This window comes from Triticum dicoccoides, chromosome 7B (genome assembly GCF_002162155.2).
Source record: "Triticum dicoccoides isolate Atlit2015 ecotype Zavitan chromosome 7B, WEW_v2.0, whole genome shotgun sequence".
Classification (NCBI taxonomy): Eukaryota; Viridiplantae; Streptophyta; class Magnoliopsida; order Poales; family Poaceae; genus Triticum; species Triticum dicoccoides.
Genome location: NC_041393.1, coordinates 421,740,621 through 421,752,677, shown reverse-complemented (window position 1 = coordinate 421,752,677; position 12,057 = coordinate 421,740,621).

Below are 12,057 nucleotides of genomic sequence, written 5' to 3'. Positions count from 1 at the left end.
TTTTAGGGGGAAAATCAGAGGGGAGTCATTGTTAGGACAAAAATCTGTAGAAAGCTTATAAACCTCCATGTTTGTAGTATTATTGGCCATGTATGGAAATATTTCTCCTATGAAACTGGTACCGATCAATGTTTCACTCGCAACTACAAGATCAAAGAGGTAATTGTGAGAGCTACACTTTTTTTTGACGGGGAAACGCAGGAAGCAATGAGCTGTCGACGCCTTGCCATCCTTCGGTATGTCATTTGCTTCCTTTTCCTCCTTGTGTGTGTTGCAGAAGCGACACGTTGAGTTTGTGTGAGATTGACCCAGTCTGGACCCACAAACTTGTGTTTTTTTTAAAAAAACATACTAACTTTATTCAATCGAAATAACTGATACATTGTTGAAGAGGAAGGGTACAATTTCATTCGATGGCTCCTCAAACCAATCAAATAGTATCAGAAAATCTAGCCAACCAAGCAAGTTCATGAGCTTCTTTATTTGCCTCTATATTACAATGTTCAAACTTGGACATAGAAAAATCAGAAGCAACAAAATAACAATCATCCAAAATTGTCGCCGCCACTCCTGCCGACTGTCCTCCATTATTCATAGTCTCGACGAACTTCAAGTTATCAGAATTGATATAGGATTGGTTTTAAGGGGAAAATCGGGGGGGGGGGGGGTTATTGTTAGGGAAAAAAACTGTAGAAAGCTTATAAACCTCCATGTTTGTAGTATTATTGGCCATGTATGGGAATATTTCTCCTATGAAACTGGTACCGATCTATGTTTCACTAGCAACTACAAGATCAAAGAGGTAATTGTGAGAGCTACACTTTTTTTGACGGGGAAACGCATGAAGCAATGAGCTGTCGACGCTTTTGCCATCCTTCGGTATGTCATTTGCTTCCCTTTCCTCCTTGTGTATGTTGCAGAAGCGACATGTTGAGTTTATGTGAGATTGACCCAGTCCAGACCCACAAATTTGCGGTTTTTTTTTTGAAGACATACTAACTTTATTCAATCAAAATAACTTATACATTGTTGAAGAGGAAGGGTACAATTTCATTCGATGGCTCCTCAAACCAATCAAATAGTATCAGAAAATCTAGCCAACGAAACAAGTTCATGAGCTACTTTATTTGCCTCTCTATTACAATGTTCAAACTTGGACATAGAAAAATCAGAAGCAACGAAATAACAATCATCCAAAATTGCCGCCGCCACTCCTGCCTACAGTCCTCCATTATTCATAGTCTCGATGAACTCCAAGTTATCAGAATTGATATAGGATTGGTTTAAGGGGGAAAATCAGGGGGGAGTTATTGTTAGGGAAAAAAATCTGTAGAAAGCTTATAAACCTCCATGTTTGTAGTATTATTCGCCATGTATGGGAATATTTCTACTATGGAACTAGTACCGATCTATGTTTCACTCACAACTACAAGATTATAGAGGTAATTGTGAGAGCTACACTTTTTTTTGACGGGGAAACGCAGGAAGCAATTGAAGGAAATATGCCCTAGAGGCAATAATAAAGTTATTATCTATTTCCTTATATCATGATAAATGTTTATTATTCATGCTAGAATTGTATTAACCGGAAACATGATACATGTATGAATACATAGACAAACATATAGTCACTAGTATGCCTCTACTTGACTAGCTCATTAATCAAAGATGGTTATGTTTCCTAACCATAGACATGTGTTGTCATTTGATTAATGAGATCACATCATTAGGAGAATGATGTGATTGACATGACCCATTCCGTTAGCCTAGCACTTGATCGTTTAGTATATTGCTATTGCTTTCTTCATGACTTATACATGTTCCTGTAACTATGAGATTATGCAACTCCCGTTTACCGGAGGAACACTTTGGGTGCTACCAAACGTCACAACGTAACTGGGTGATTATAAAGGAGTACTACAGGTGTCTCCAAAGGTACTTGTTGGGTTGGCGTATTTCGAGATTAGGTTTTGTCACTCCGATTGTCGGAGAGGTATCTCTGGGCCCTCTCGGTAATACACATCACTTAAGCCTTGCAAGCATTGTAACTAATGAGCTAGTTATGAAATGATGTATTATGGAACGAGTAAAGAGACTTGCCGGTAACGAGATTGAACTAGGTATTGGATACCGACGATCGAATCTCGGGCAAGTAACATACCGATGACAAAGGGAACAACGTATGTTGTTATGCGGTTTGACCGATAAAGATCTTCGTAGAATATGTAGGAACCAATATGGACATCCAGGTTCCACTATTGGTTATTGACCGAGAATAGTTCTAGGTCATGTCTACATAGTTCTCGAACCCGTAGGGTCCGCACGCTTAACATTACGATGACAGTTTTATTATGAGTTTATAAGTTTTGATGTACCGAAGTTTGTTCAGAGTCCCGGATGTGATCACGGACATAACGAGAAGTCTCGAAATGGTCGAGACATAAAGATTGATATATTGGACGGATATATTTGGATGCCGGAAAGGTTCCGGATGAGATTGGGAATATACCGGAGCTCCGGGAGGTTACCGGAACCCCCCCGTAAGTATATGGGCCTTATTGGGCCTTAGTGGAAAGGAGGGAGAAGGAGCAAAGGAGGGGGCGCCCCCCCCAAGCCCAATCCGAATTGGGAGGGGGGCCGGCCCCCCCTTTCCTTCTTCCCTCCCCTCTCTTCCTTCCCTCTCCTACTCCTAATAGGAAAAGGGGGGCCAAACCTACTTGGAGTAGGATTGCCCCCCCCCCTAGGGCGCGCCTCTCCCCTTGGCCGGCCCCCTCCTCCTCTCCCCCTTTATATACGGGGGAGGGGGGCACCCCTAGAACACACAAGTTGATCTACGGATTGTTCCTTAGCCGTGTGCGGTGCCCCCTCCACCATATTCCACCTCGGTCATATCGTCGCGGAGTTTAGGCGAAGCCCTGCGCCGGTAGAACATCATCATCGTCACCACGCCGTTGTGCTGACGGAACTCATCCCTGACGCTTTGCTGGATTGGAGCCCGGGGAACGTCATCGAGCTGAACGTGTGCTGAACACGGAGGTGTCGTACGTTCGGTGCTTGGATCGGTCGGATCTGAAGACGTACGACTACATCAACCGCGTTGTCATAACGCTTCCGCTTTCGGTCTACGAGGGTACGTGGACACACTCTCCCCTCTCGTTGCTATGCATCACCATGATCTTGCGTGTGCGTAGGAATTTTTTTTGAAATTACTACGTTCCCCAACAGTGGCATCCGAGCCTGTTTTTATGCGTAGATGTCATATGCACGAGTAGAACCCAAGTGAGTTATGGGCGATACAAGTCATACTGCTTACCAGCATGTCATACTTTGGTTCAGCGATATTGTTGAATGAAGCGGCCCGGACCGACATTACGCGTACGCTTACGCGGGACTGGTTTTACTGCCGTGCTTCGCACACATGTGACTAGCGGGTGTCTGTTTCTCCAACTTTAGTTGAACCGAGTGTGGCTACGCCCGGTCCTTGCGAAGGTTAAAACAACACTAACTTGACGAACTATCGTTGTGGTTTTGATGCGTAGGTAAGAACGGTTCTTGCTCAGCCCGTAGCAGCCACGTAAAATTTGCAACAACAAAGTAGAGGACGTCTAACTTGTTTTTGCAGGGCATGTTGGATGTGATATGGTCAAGACGTGACGAGATATAAGTTGTTGTATGAGATGATCATGTTTTGTTGAAGTTATCGGCAACTGGCAGAAGCCTTATGGTTGTCTCTTTATTGCATAAGATGCAAGCACCAAATAATTGCTTTACTTTATCGCTATGCGATAGCAATAGTTGCAAGAGCAATAGTTGACGAGACGACCATGTGACGACACATTGATAGATATCAAGATGATGGAGATCATGGTGTCGTGCCGGTGACGATAGAGATCATGACAGTACTTTAGAGATGGAGATCAAAGGCGCAAGATGATCATGGCCATATCATGTCACATATTTTGATTGCATATGATGTTTATCTTTTGTACATCTTATTTTGCTTAGTTTGACGATAGCATTTTAAGATGATCTCTCACTAATTATCAAGAAGTGTTCTCCCTGAGTATGCACCGTTGCGAAAGTTTTTCGTGCTGAGACACCACGTGATGATCGGGTGTGATAGGCTCTACGTTCAAATACAACGGGTGCAAAACAGTTGCACACGCGGAATACTCAGGTTAAACTTGACGAGCCTAGCATATAACAGATATGGCCTCGGAACATGGAGACCGAAAGGTCGAGAGTGAATCATACAGTAGATATGATCAACATATTGATGTTCACTGTTGAAACTACTCCATCTCACGTGACGATCAGACATGGTGTAGTTGATATGGATCACGTAATCACTTAGAGGATTAGAGGGATGTCTATCTAAGTGGGAGTTCTTAAGTAATATGATTAATTGAACTTAAATTTATCATGAACTTAGTCCTGGTAGCATTTTGCAAATTATGTTGTAGATCAATAGCTCGCGTTGTTGCTTCCATATGTTTTTGCTTTCCTATGTTTTTATATGTGTTCCTAGAGAAAACTAAGTTGAAAAATGTTAGTAGCAATGATGCGGACTTGGTCCGTGATCTGAGGTTTATCCTCATTGCTGCACAGAAGAATTATGTCCTTGATGCACCGCTAGGTGACAGACCTATTGCAGGAGCAGATGCAGACGTTATGAACGTTTGGCTAGCTCAATGTGATGACTACTTGATAGTTTAGTGCACCATGCTTAACAGCTTAGAATCGGGACTTCAAAGACGTTTTTGAATGTCATAGACCATATGAGATGTTCCAGGAATTGAAGTTAATATTTCAGCAAATACCCGAGTTGAGAGATATGAAGTCTCCAACAAAGTTCTATAGCTAAAAGATGGAGGAGAATCGCTCAACTAGTGAGCATGTGCTCAGATTGTCTGGATACTACAATCGCTTGAATCAAGTGGGAGTTAATCTTCCAGATAAGATAGTGATTGGTAGAGTTCTCTAGTCACCATCACCAAGTTACTAGAACTTCGTGATGAACTATAATGCAAGGGATGACGAAAACGATTCCCGAGCTCTTCATGATGCTGAAATCGACGAAGGTAGAAATCAAGAAAGAGCATCAAGTGTTGATGATTGACAAGACCACTAGTTTCAAGAAAAAGGAAAAGGGAAAGAAAAGGGAACTTCAAGTAGAATGGCAAGCAAGTTGTCACTCCCACGAAGAAGCCCAAAGCTAAACCAAAGCCTGAAACTGAGTGCTTACACTGCAAAGGAAATGGTCACTGGAAACGGAATACCCTGAATATTTGGTGGATAAGAAGGATGGCAAAGTGAACAAGGGTATATTTGATATACATGTTATTGATGTGTACTTTACTAGTGTTTATAGTAGCCCCTGAGTATTTGATACTTGTTCGGTTGCTAAATATTAGTAACTCGAAACATGAGTTACAGAATAAACAGAGACTAGTTGAAGGGGATGTGACGATGAGTGTTGGAAGTGGTTCCAAGATTGATATGATCATCATCGCGCACTCCCTATACTTTCGGGATTAGTGTTAAACCAAAATAAATGTTATTTGGCGTTTGCATTGAGCATGAATATGATTTGATCATGTTTATTACGATACGCTTATTCATTTAAAGTCAAAGAATAATTATTGTTCTATTTACATGAATAAAACCTTCGATGGTCATACACCCAATGAAAATAGTTTGTTGGATCTCGATCGTAGTAATACACATATTCATAATATTGATGCCAAAAGATGCAAAGTTGATAATGATAGTGCAACTTATTTGTGGCACTGCCGTTTGGGTCATATCGGTGTAAAGCGCATGAAGAAACTCCATAAAGATGGATTTTTGGAATCACTTGGTTATGAATCATTTGATGCTTACGAACCGTGCCTTTTGAGCAAGATGACTAAAACTCCGTTCTCCGGAACAATGGAACGAGCTAGTGACTTATTGGAAATAATACATACTGACGTATGCGGTTCAATGAGTATTGATGCTCGTGGCGAGTATCGTTATTTTATGATCTTCACAGATGATTTGAGAAGATATGGGTATATCTACTTAATGAAACACAAGTCTGAAACATTTGAAATGTTCAAAGAAATTCAGAGTGAAGTGGAGAATCATCGTATCAAGAAAATAAAGTTTCTGCGATTTGATCACGGAGACAAATATTTGAGTTACGAGTTTGGTCTTCAATTAAAACAATGTGGAATAGTTTCACAAACTCATGCCACCTGGAACACCACAGCTAAATGGTGTGTCTGAACGTCATAACCGCACTTTATTGGATATGGTGCGATCTATGATGTATCTTACCGATTTACCACAATTGTTTTGGGGTTATGCATTAGACACAGTTGCATTCACTTTAGAAGGGCACCATCAAAATCCGTTGAGACGATGCCTTATGAACTGTGGTTTGGCAAGAAACCAAAGTTGTCGTTTCTTAAATTTTTGGGGCTACGATGCTTATGAGAAAAAGTTTCAACCTGATAAGCTCAAACCCAAATCGGAGAAGTGCGTCTTCATAGAATACCCAAAGGAAATTGTTGGGTACACCTTCTATCACAGATCCGAAGGCAACATATTCGTTGCTAAAATGGATCCTTTCTAGAGAAGGAGTTTCTCTCGAAAGAAGTGAGTGGGAGGAAAGTAGAGCTTGATAAGGTAATTGTACCTTCTCCCGAATTGGAAAGTAGTTCATCACAGAAATCAGTTCCTGTGATTCCTACACCAATTAGTGAGGAAGCTAATGATGATGATCATGATGCTTCATATCAACTTACTACCGAACCTTGTAGGTCTTCCAGAATAAGATCCGCACCAAAGTGGTACGGTAATCCTGTTCTAGAAGTCATGTTATTAGACCATGATAAACCTACGAACTATGAGGAAGCGACGATGAGCCCAGATTCCGCGAAATGGCTTGAGGCCATGAAATCTGAGATAGGATCCATGTATGAGAACAAAGTATGGACTTTGATTGACTTGCTCGAGGATCAGCAAGCCATGTTAAATAAATGGATCTTCAATAGGAAGACGGACACTGATAGTAGTGTTACTATCTACAAAGCTTGACTTGTCACAAAAAGGTTTTCGACAAGTTCAAGGTGTTGACTACAATGAGATTTTCTCAACTGTAGCGATGCTTAAGTCTGTCCGAATCATGTTAGCAATTGTCACATGTTATGAAATCTAGCAAATGGATGTCAAAACTACATTCTTTTAATGGATTTATTAAAGAAGAGTTGTATATGATGCAACCAGAAGGTTTTGTTAATCCTAAAGGTACTAACAAAATGTGCAAGCTCCAACGATCCATCAATGGACTGGTGCAAGCATCTTGGAGTTGGAATATACACTTTGATGAGTTGATCAAAGCATATGGTTTTATACAGACTTTTGGAAAGGCATGTATTTACAAGAAAGTGAGTGGGAGCTCTGTAGCATTTCTGATATTATATGTGCAAGACATATTGTTGATTGGAAATGATATAGAATTTCTGGATAGCATAAAAGGATACTTGAATAAAAAGTTTTTCAATGAAAGACCTCGGTGAAGCAGCTTACATATTGAGCATCAAGATCTATTGAGATAGATCAAGACGCTTGATAATTTTTTTCAATAAGTACATACCTTGTCAAGATTTTGAAATAGTTCAAAATGGAACAGTCAAAGAAAGAGTTCTTGCCTGTGTTGCAAAGGTGTGAAATTGAGTAAGACTCAAGACCCGCCCATGGCAGAAAATAGAAAGAGAATGAAAGTCATTCCCTATTCATCAGTCATAGGTTCTATAAAAGTATGCCATGTTATGGACCAGACCTATTGTATACTCTGCCCTGGTTTGGCAAGGGAGTACAATAGTGATCTAGGAGTAGATCACTGGACATTGGTCAAAATTATCCTTAGTAGAATAAGGATATGTTTCTCAATTATGGAGGTGATAAAAGAGTTCGTCGTAAAGAGTTACATCGATGCAAGCTTTTACACTGATCCAGATGACTCTAAGTCTTAATCTGGATACATATTGAAAGTGGGAGCAATTAGCTAGAGTAGCTCCATGCATAGCATTGAAGACATAGAATATTTGCAAAATACATACGGCTCTGAATGTGACAGACTCGTTGACTAAAACTTCTCTCACGAGCAAAACATGATCATGTTGGAAATATGCCCTAGAGGCAATAATAAAAGCATTATTATTATATTTCCTTGTTCATGATAATTGTCTTTTATTCATGCTATAATTGTATTATCCGGAAATCGTAATACACGTGTGAATACATAGACCAAAATACGTCCCTAGTAAGCCTCTAGTTGACTAGCTCGTTGGTCAACAGATAGTCATGGTTTCCTGACTATGGACATTAGATGTCATTGACAACGGGATCACGTCATTAGGAAAATGACATGATGGACAAGACCCAATCCTAAGCATAGCACAAGATCGTGTAGTTCGTTTTGCTAGAGCTTTTCCAATGTCAAGTATCTCTTCCTTAGACCATGAGGTCGTGTAACTCCCGGATACCGTAGGAGTGCTTTGGGTGTACCAAACGTCACAACGTAACTGGGTGACTATAAAAGGTGCACTACAGGTATCTCCGAAAGTGTCTGTTGGGTTGACACGGATCAAGACTGGGATTTGTCACTCCGTATGACGGAGAGGTATCACTGGGCCCACTCGGTAGTGCATCATCATAATGAGCTCAAAGTGACCAAGTGTTTGGTCACGGGATCATGCATTATGGTACGAGTAAAGTGACTTGTCGGTAATGAGACTGAACGAGGTATTGGGATACCGACGATCGAGTCTCGGGCAAGTAACATACCGATTGACAAAGGGAATTGCATACGGGGTTGATTGAATCCTCGACATCATGGTTCATCCGATGACATCATCGAGGAGCATGTGGGAGCCAACATGGGTATCCAGATCCCGCTGTTGGTTATTGACCGGAGAGCCGTCTCGGTCATGTCTGCGTGTCTCCCGAACCCGTAGGGTCTACACACTTAAGGTTCGGCGACGCTAGGGTTATTAGGAAGACTTGTATGTGATTACCTAATGTTGTTCGGAATCCCGGATGAGATCCCGGACGTCACGAGGAGTTCCGGAATGGTCCGGAGGTGAAGATTTATATATGGGATGTTGTCATGCGGACAACGAAAAGTTTCAGGGGCATATCGGTATTGTACCGGGGCCACCAGAGGGGTTCCGGGGGTCCACCGGGAGGGGCCACCCCTCCCGGGGGGGCCACATGGGCCGCATGGGGCAGGAGCCAGCCCCTGGAGGGCTGGGCGCCCCCCCCCTTGGGCCCATGCGCCTAGGGTTGGGGGGGGAACCCTAGAGGGGGCGCCCCCCTTGCTTGGGGGGCAAGTTCCCCCTCCCTGGCCGCCGCCCCCCTCTAGATCCCATCTAGAGGGGCCGGCCCCCCTTGCCCCTTCCCCTATAAATAGAGGGGTGAGGGGAGGGCTGCACACCCAAGCCAAGGCGCAGCCCCTCCCCTCCCCAACACCTCTCCTCCTCCGTCACGAGCTTGGCGAAGCCCTGCCGGAGTACTGCTTCTCCACCAACACCACGCCGTCGTGCTGCCGTTGGAGCTGTCTTCCCCAACCTGTCCTTCCTCCTTGCTGGATCAAGACGGAGGAGACGTCGTCCGTTCCGTACGTGTGTTGAACGCGGAGGTGCTGTCCGTTCGGCACTTGGTCATCGGTGATCTGAATCACGTCGAGTACGACTCCATCATCACCGTTCCCTCGAACACTTCCGCATGCGATCTACAAGTGGTATGTAGATGCAAACTCACTCCCTTGACTCGTTGTTTAGATGAACTCATAGATGGATCTTGGTGAAACCGTAGGAAAATTTTTAGTTTTCTGCAACGTTCCCCAAAAGTGGCATCATGAGCTAGGTCTATACGTAGTTCTCTATTGCACGAGTAGAACACAATTTTGTTGTGGGCGTAGATCTTGTCAACTTGCTTGCCGCTACTAGTCTTATCTTGCTTCAGCGGTATTGTGGGATGAAGCGGCCCGGACCAACCTTACACGTACGCTTACGTGAGACCGGTTCCACCGACTAACATGCACTAGTTGCATAAGGTGGCTGGTGGGTGTCTGTCTCTCCCACTTTAGTTGAAGCAGATTCGATGAAAAGGGTCCTTGTGAAGGGTAAATAGAAGTTGACAAAATCACGTTGTGGTTATTCGTAGGTAAGAAAACGTTCTTGCTAGAACCCAATTGCAGCCACGTAAAAGATGCAACAACAATTAGAGGACGTCTAACTTGTTTTTGCAGCAATTGTCATGTGATGTGATATGGCCAGAAGTTGTGATGAATGATATATTGTGATGTATGAGATCATGTTCTTGTAATAGGAATCACGACTTGCATGTCGATGAGTATGACAACCGGCATGAGCCATAGGAGTTGTCTTTATTTTTGTATGACCTGCGTGTCATTGAAGAACGCCATGTAAATTACTTTACTTTATTGCTAAACGCGTTAGCCATAGAAGTAGAAGTAGTCGTTGGCGTGACAACTTCATGAAGACACGATGATGGAGATCATGATGATGGAGATCATGGTGTCACGCCGGTGACAAGATGATCATGGAGCCCCAAAGATGAAGATCAAAGGAGCTATATGATATTGGCCATATCATGTCACTACTATATAATTGCATGTGATGTTTATTATGTTTATGCATCTTGTTTACTTAGAACGACGGTAGTAAATAAGATGATCCCTCATTAAAATTTCAAGAAAGTGTTCCCCCTAACTGTGCACCGTTGCGAAAGTTCGTCGTTTCGAAGCACCACGTGATGATCGGGTGTGATAGATCCTTACGTTCACATACAACGGGTATAAGACAGATTTACACATGCAGAACACTTAGGGTTAACTTGACGAGCCTAGCATGTACAGACATGGCCTCGGAACACAAGAGACCGAAAGGTCGAACATGAGTCGTATGGAAGATAGGATCAACATGGAGATGTTCACCGATGATGACTAGTCCGTCTCACGTGATGATCGGACACGGCCTAGTCAACTCGGATCGTGTAACACTTAGATGACTAGAGAGATGTCTAATCTGAGTGGGAGTTCATTAAAATAATTTGATTACATGAACTTTATTATCATGAACTTAGTCTAAAACTTTTTGCAAAATATGTCTTATAGACCAAATGGCCAACACTCATGTCAACATGAACTTCAACGCATTCCTAGAGAAAACCAAGCTGAAAGATGATGGCAGCAACTATACGGACTGGGTCCGGAACCTGAGGATCATCCTCATAGCTGCCAAGAAAGCGTATGTCCTTGAAGCACCGTTAGGTGACCCACCTGCTCTCCCAGCGCTGCAAGACGATTTGAACGTTTGGCAGACACGTGCTGATGATTACTCCCTCGTTCAGTGCAGCATGCTTTACAGCTTAGAACCGGGGCTCCAAAAGCGTTTTGAGCAACACGGAGCATATGAGATGTTCGAGGAGCTGAAACTAGTTTTCCAAGCTCATGCCCGGGTCGAGAGATATGAAGTCTCCAACAAGTTCTATGGTTGTAAGATGGAGGAAAATAGTTATGTCAGTGAGCATATACTCAAAATGTCTAGGTTGCACAACCGCCTGTCCCAGCTGGACATTAACCTCCCGGACGAGGCGGTCATTGACAGAATCCTTCAGTCGCTCCCACCAAGCTACAAGAGCTTTGTGATGAACTACAATATGCAGGGGATGGTGAAGACCATTCCTGAAGTATTTTCAATGCTGAAGTCAGCAGAGGTTGAAATCAAGAAAGAACATCAAGTGTTGATGGTCAATAAGACCACTAAGTTCAAGAAGGGCAAGGGTAAGAAGAACTTCAAGAAGGACGGCAAAGACGTTGCCGCGCCCGGTAAGCCAGTTGCCAGGAAGAAGTCAAAGAATGGACCCAAGCCTGAGACTGAGTGCTTTTATTGCAAGGGGAAGGGTCACTGGAAGCGGAACTGCCCCAAATACTTAGCGGACAAGAAGGCCGGCAACACTAAAGGTATATTTGATATACATGTA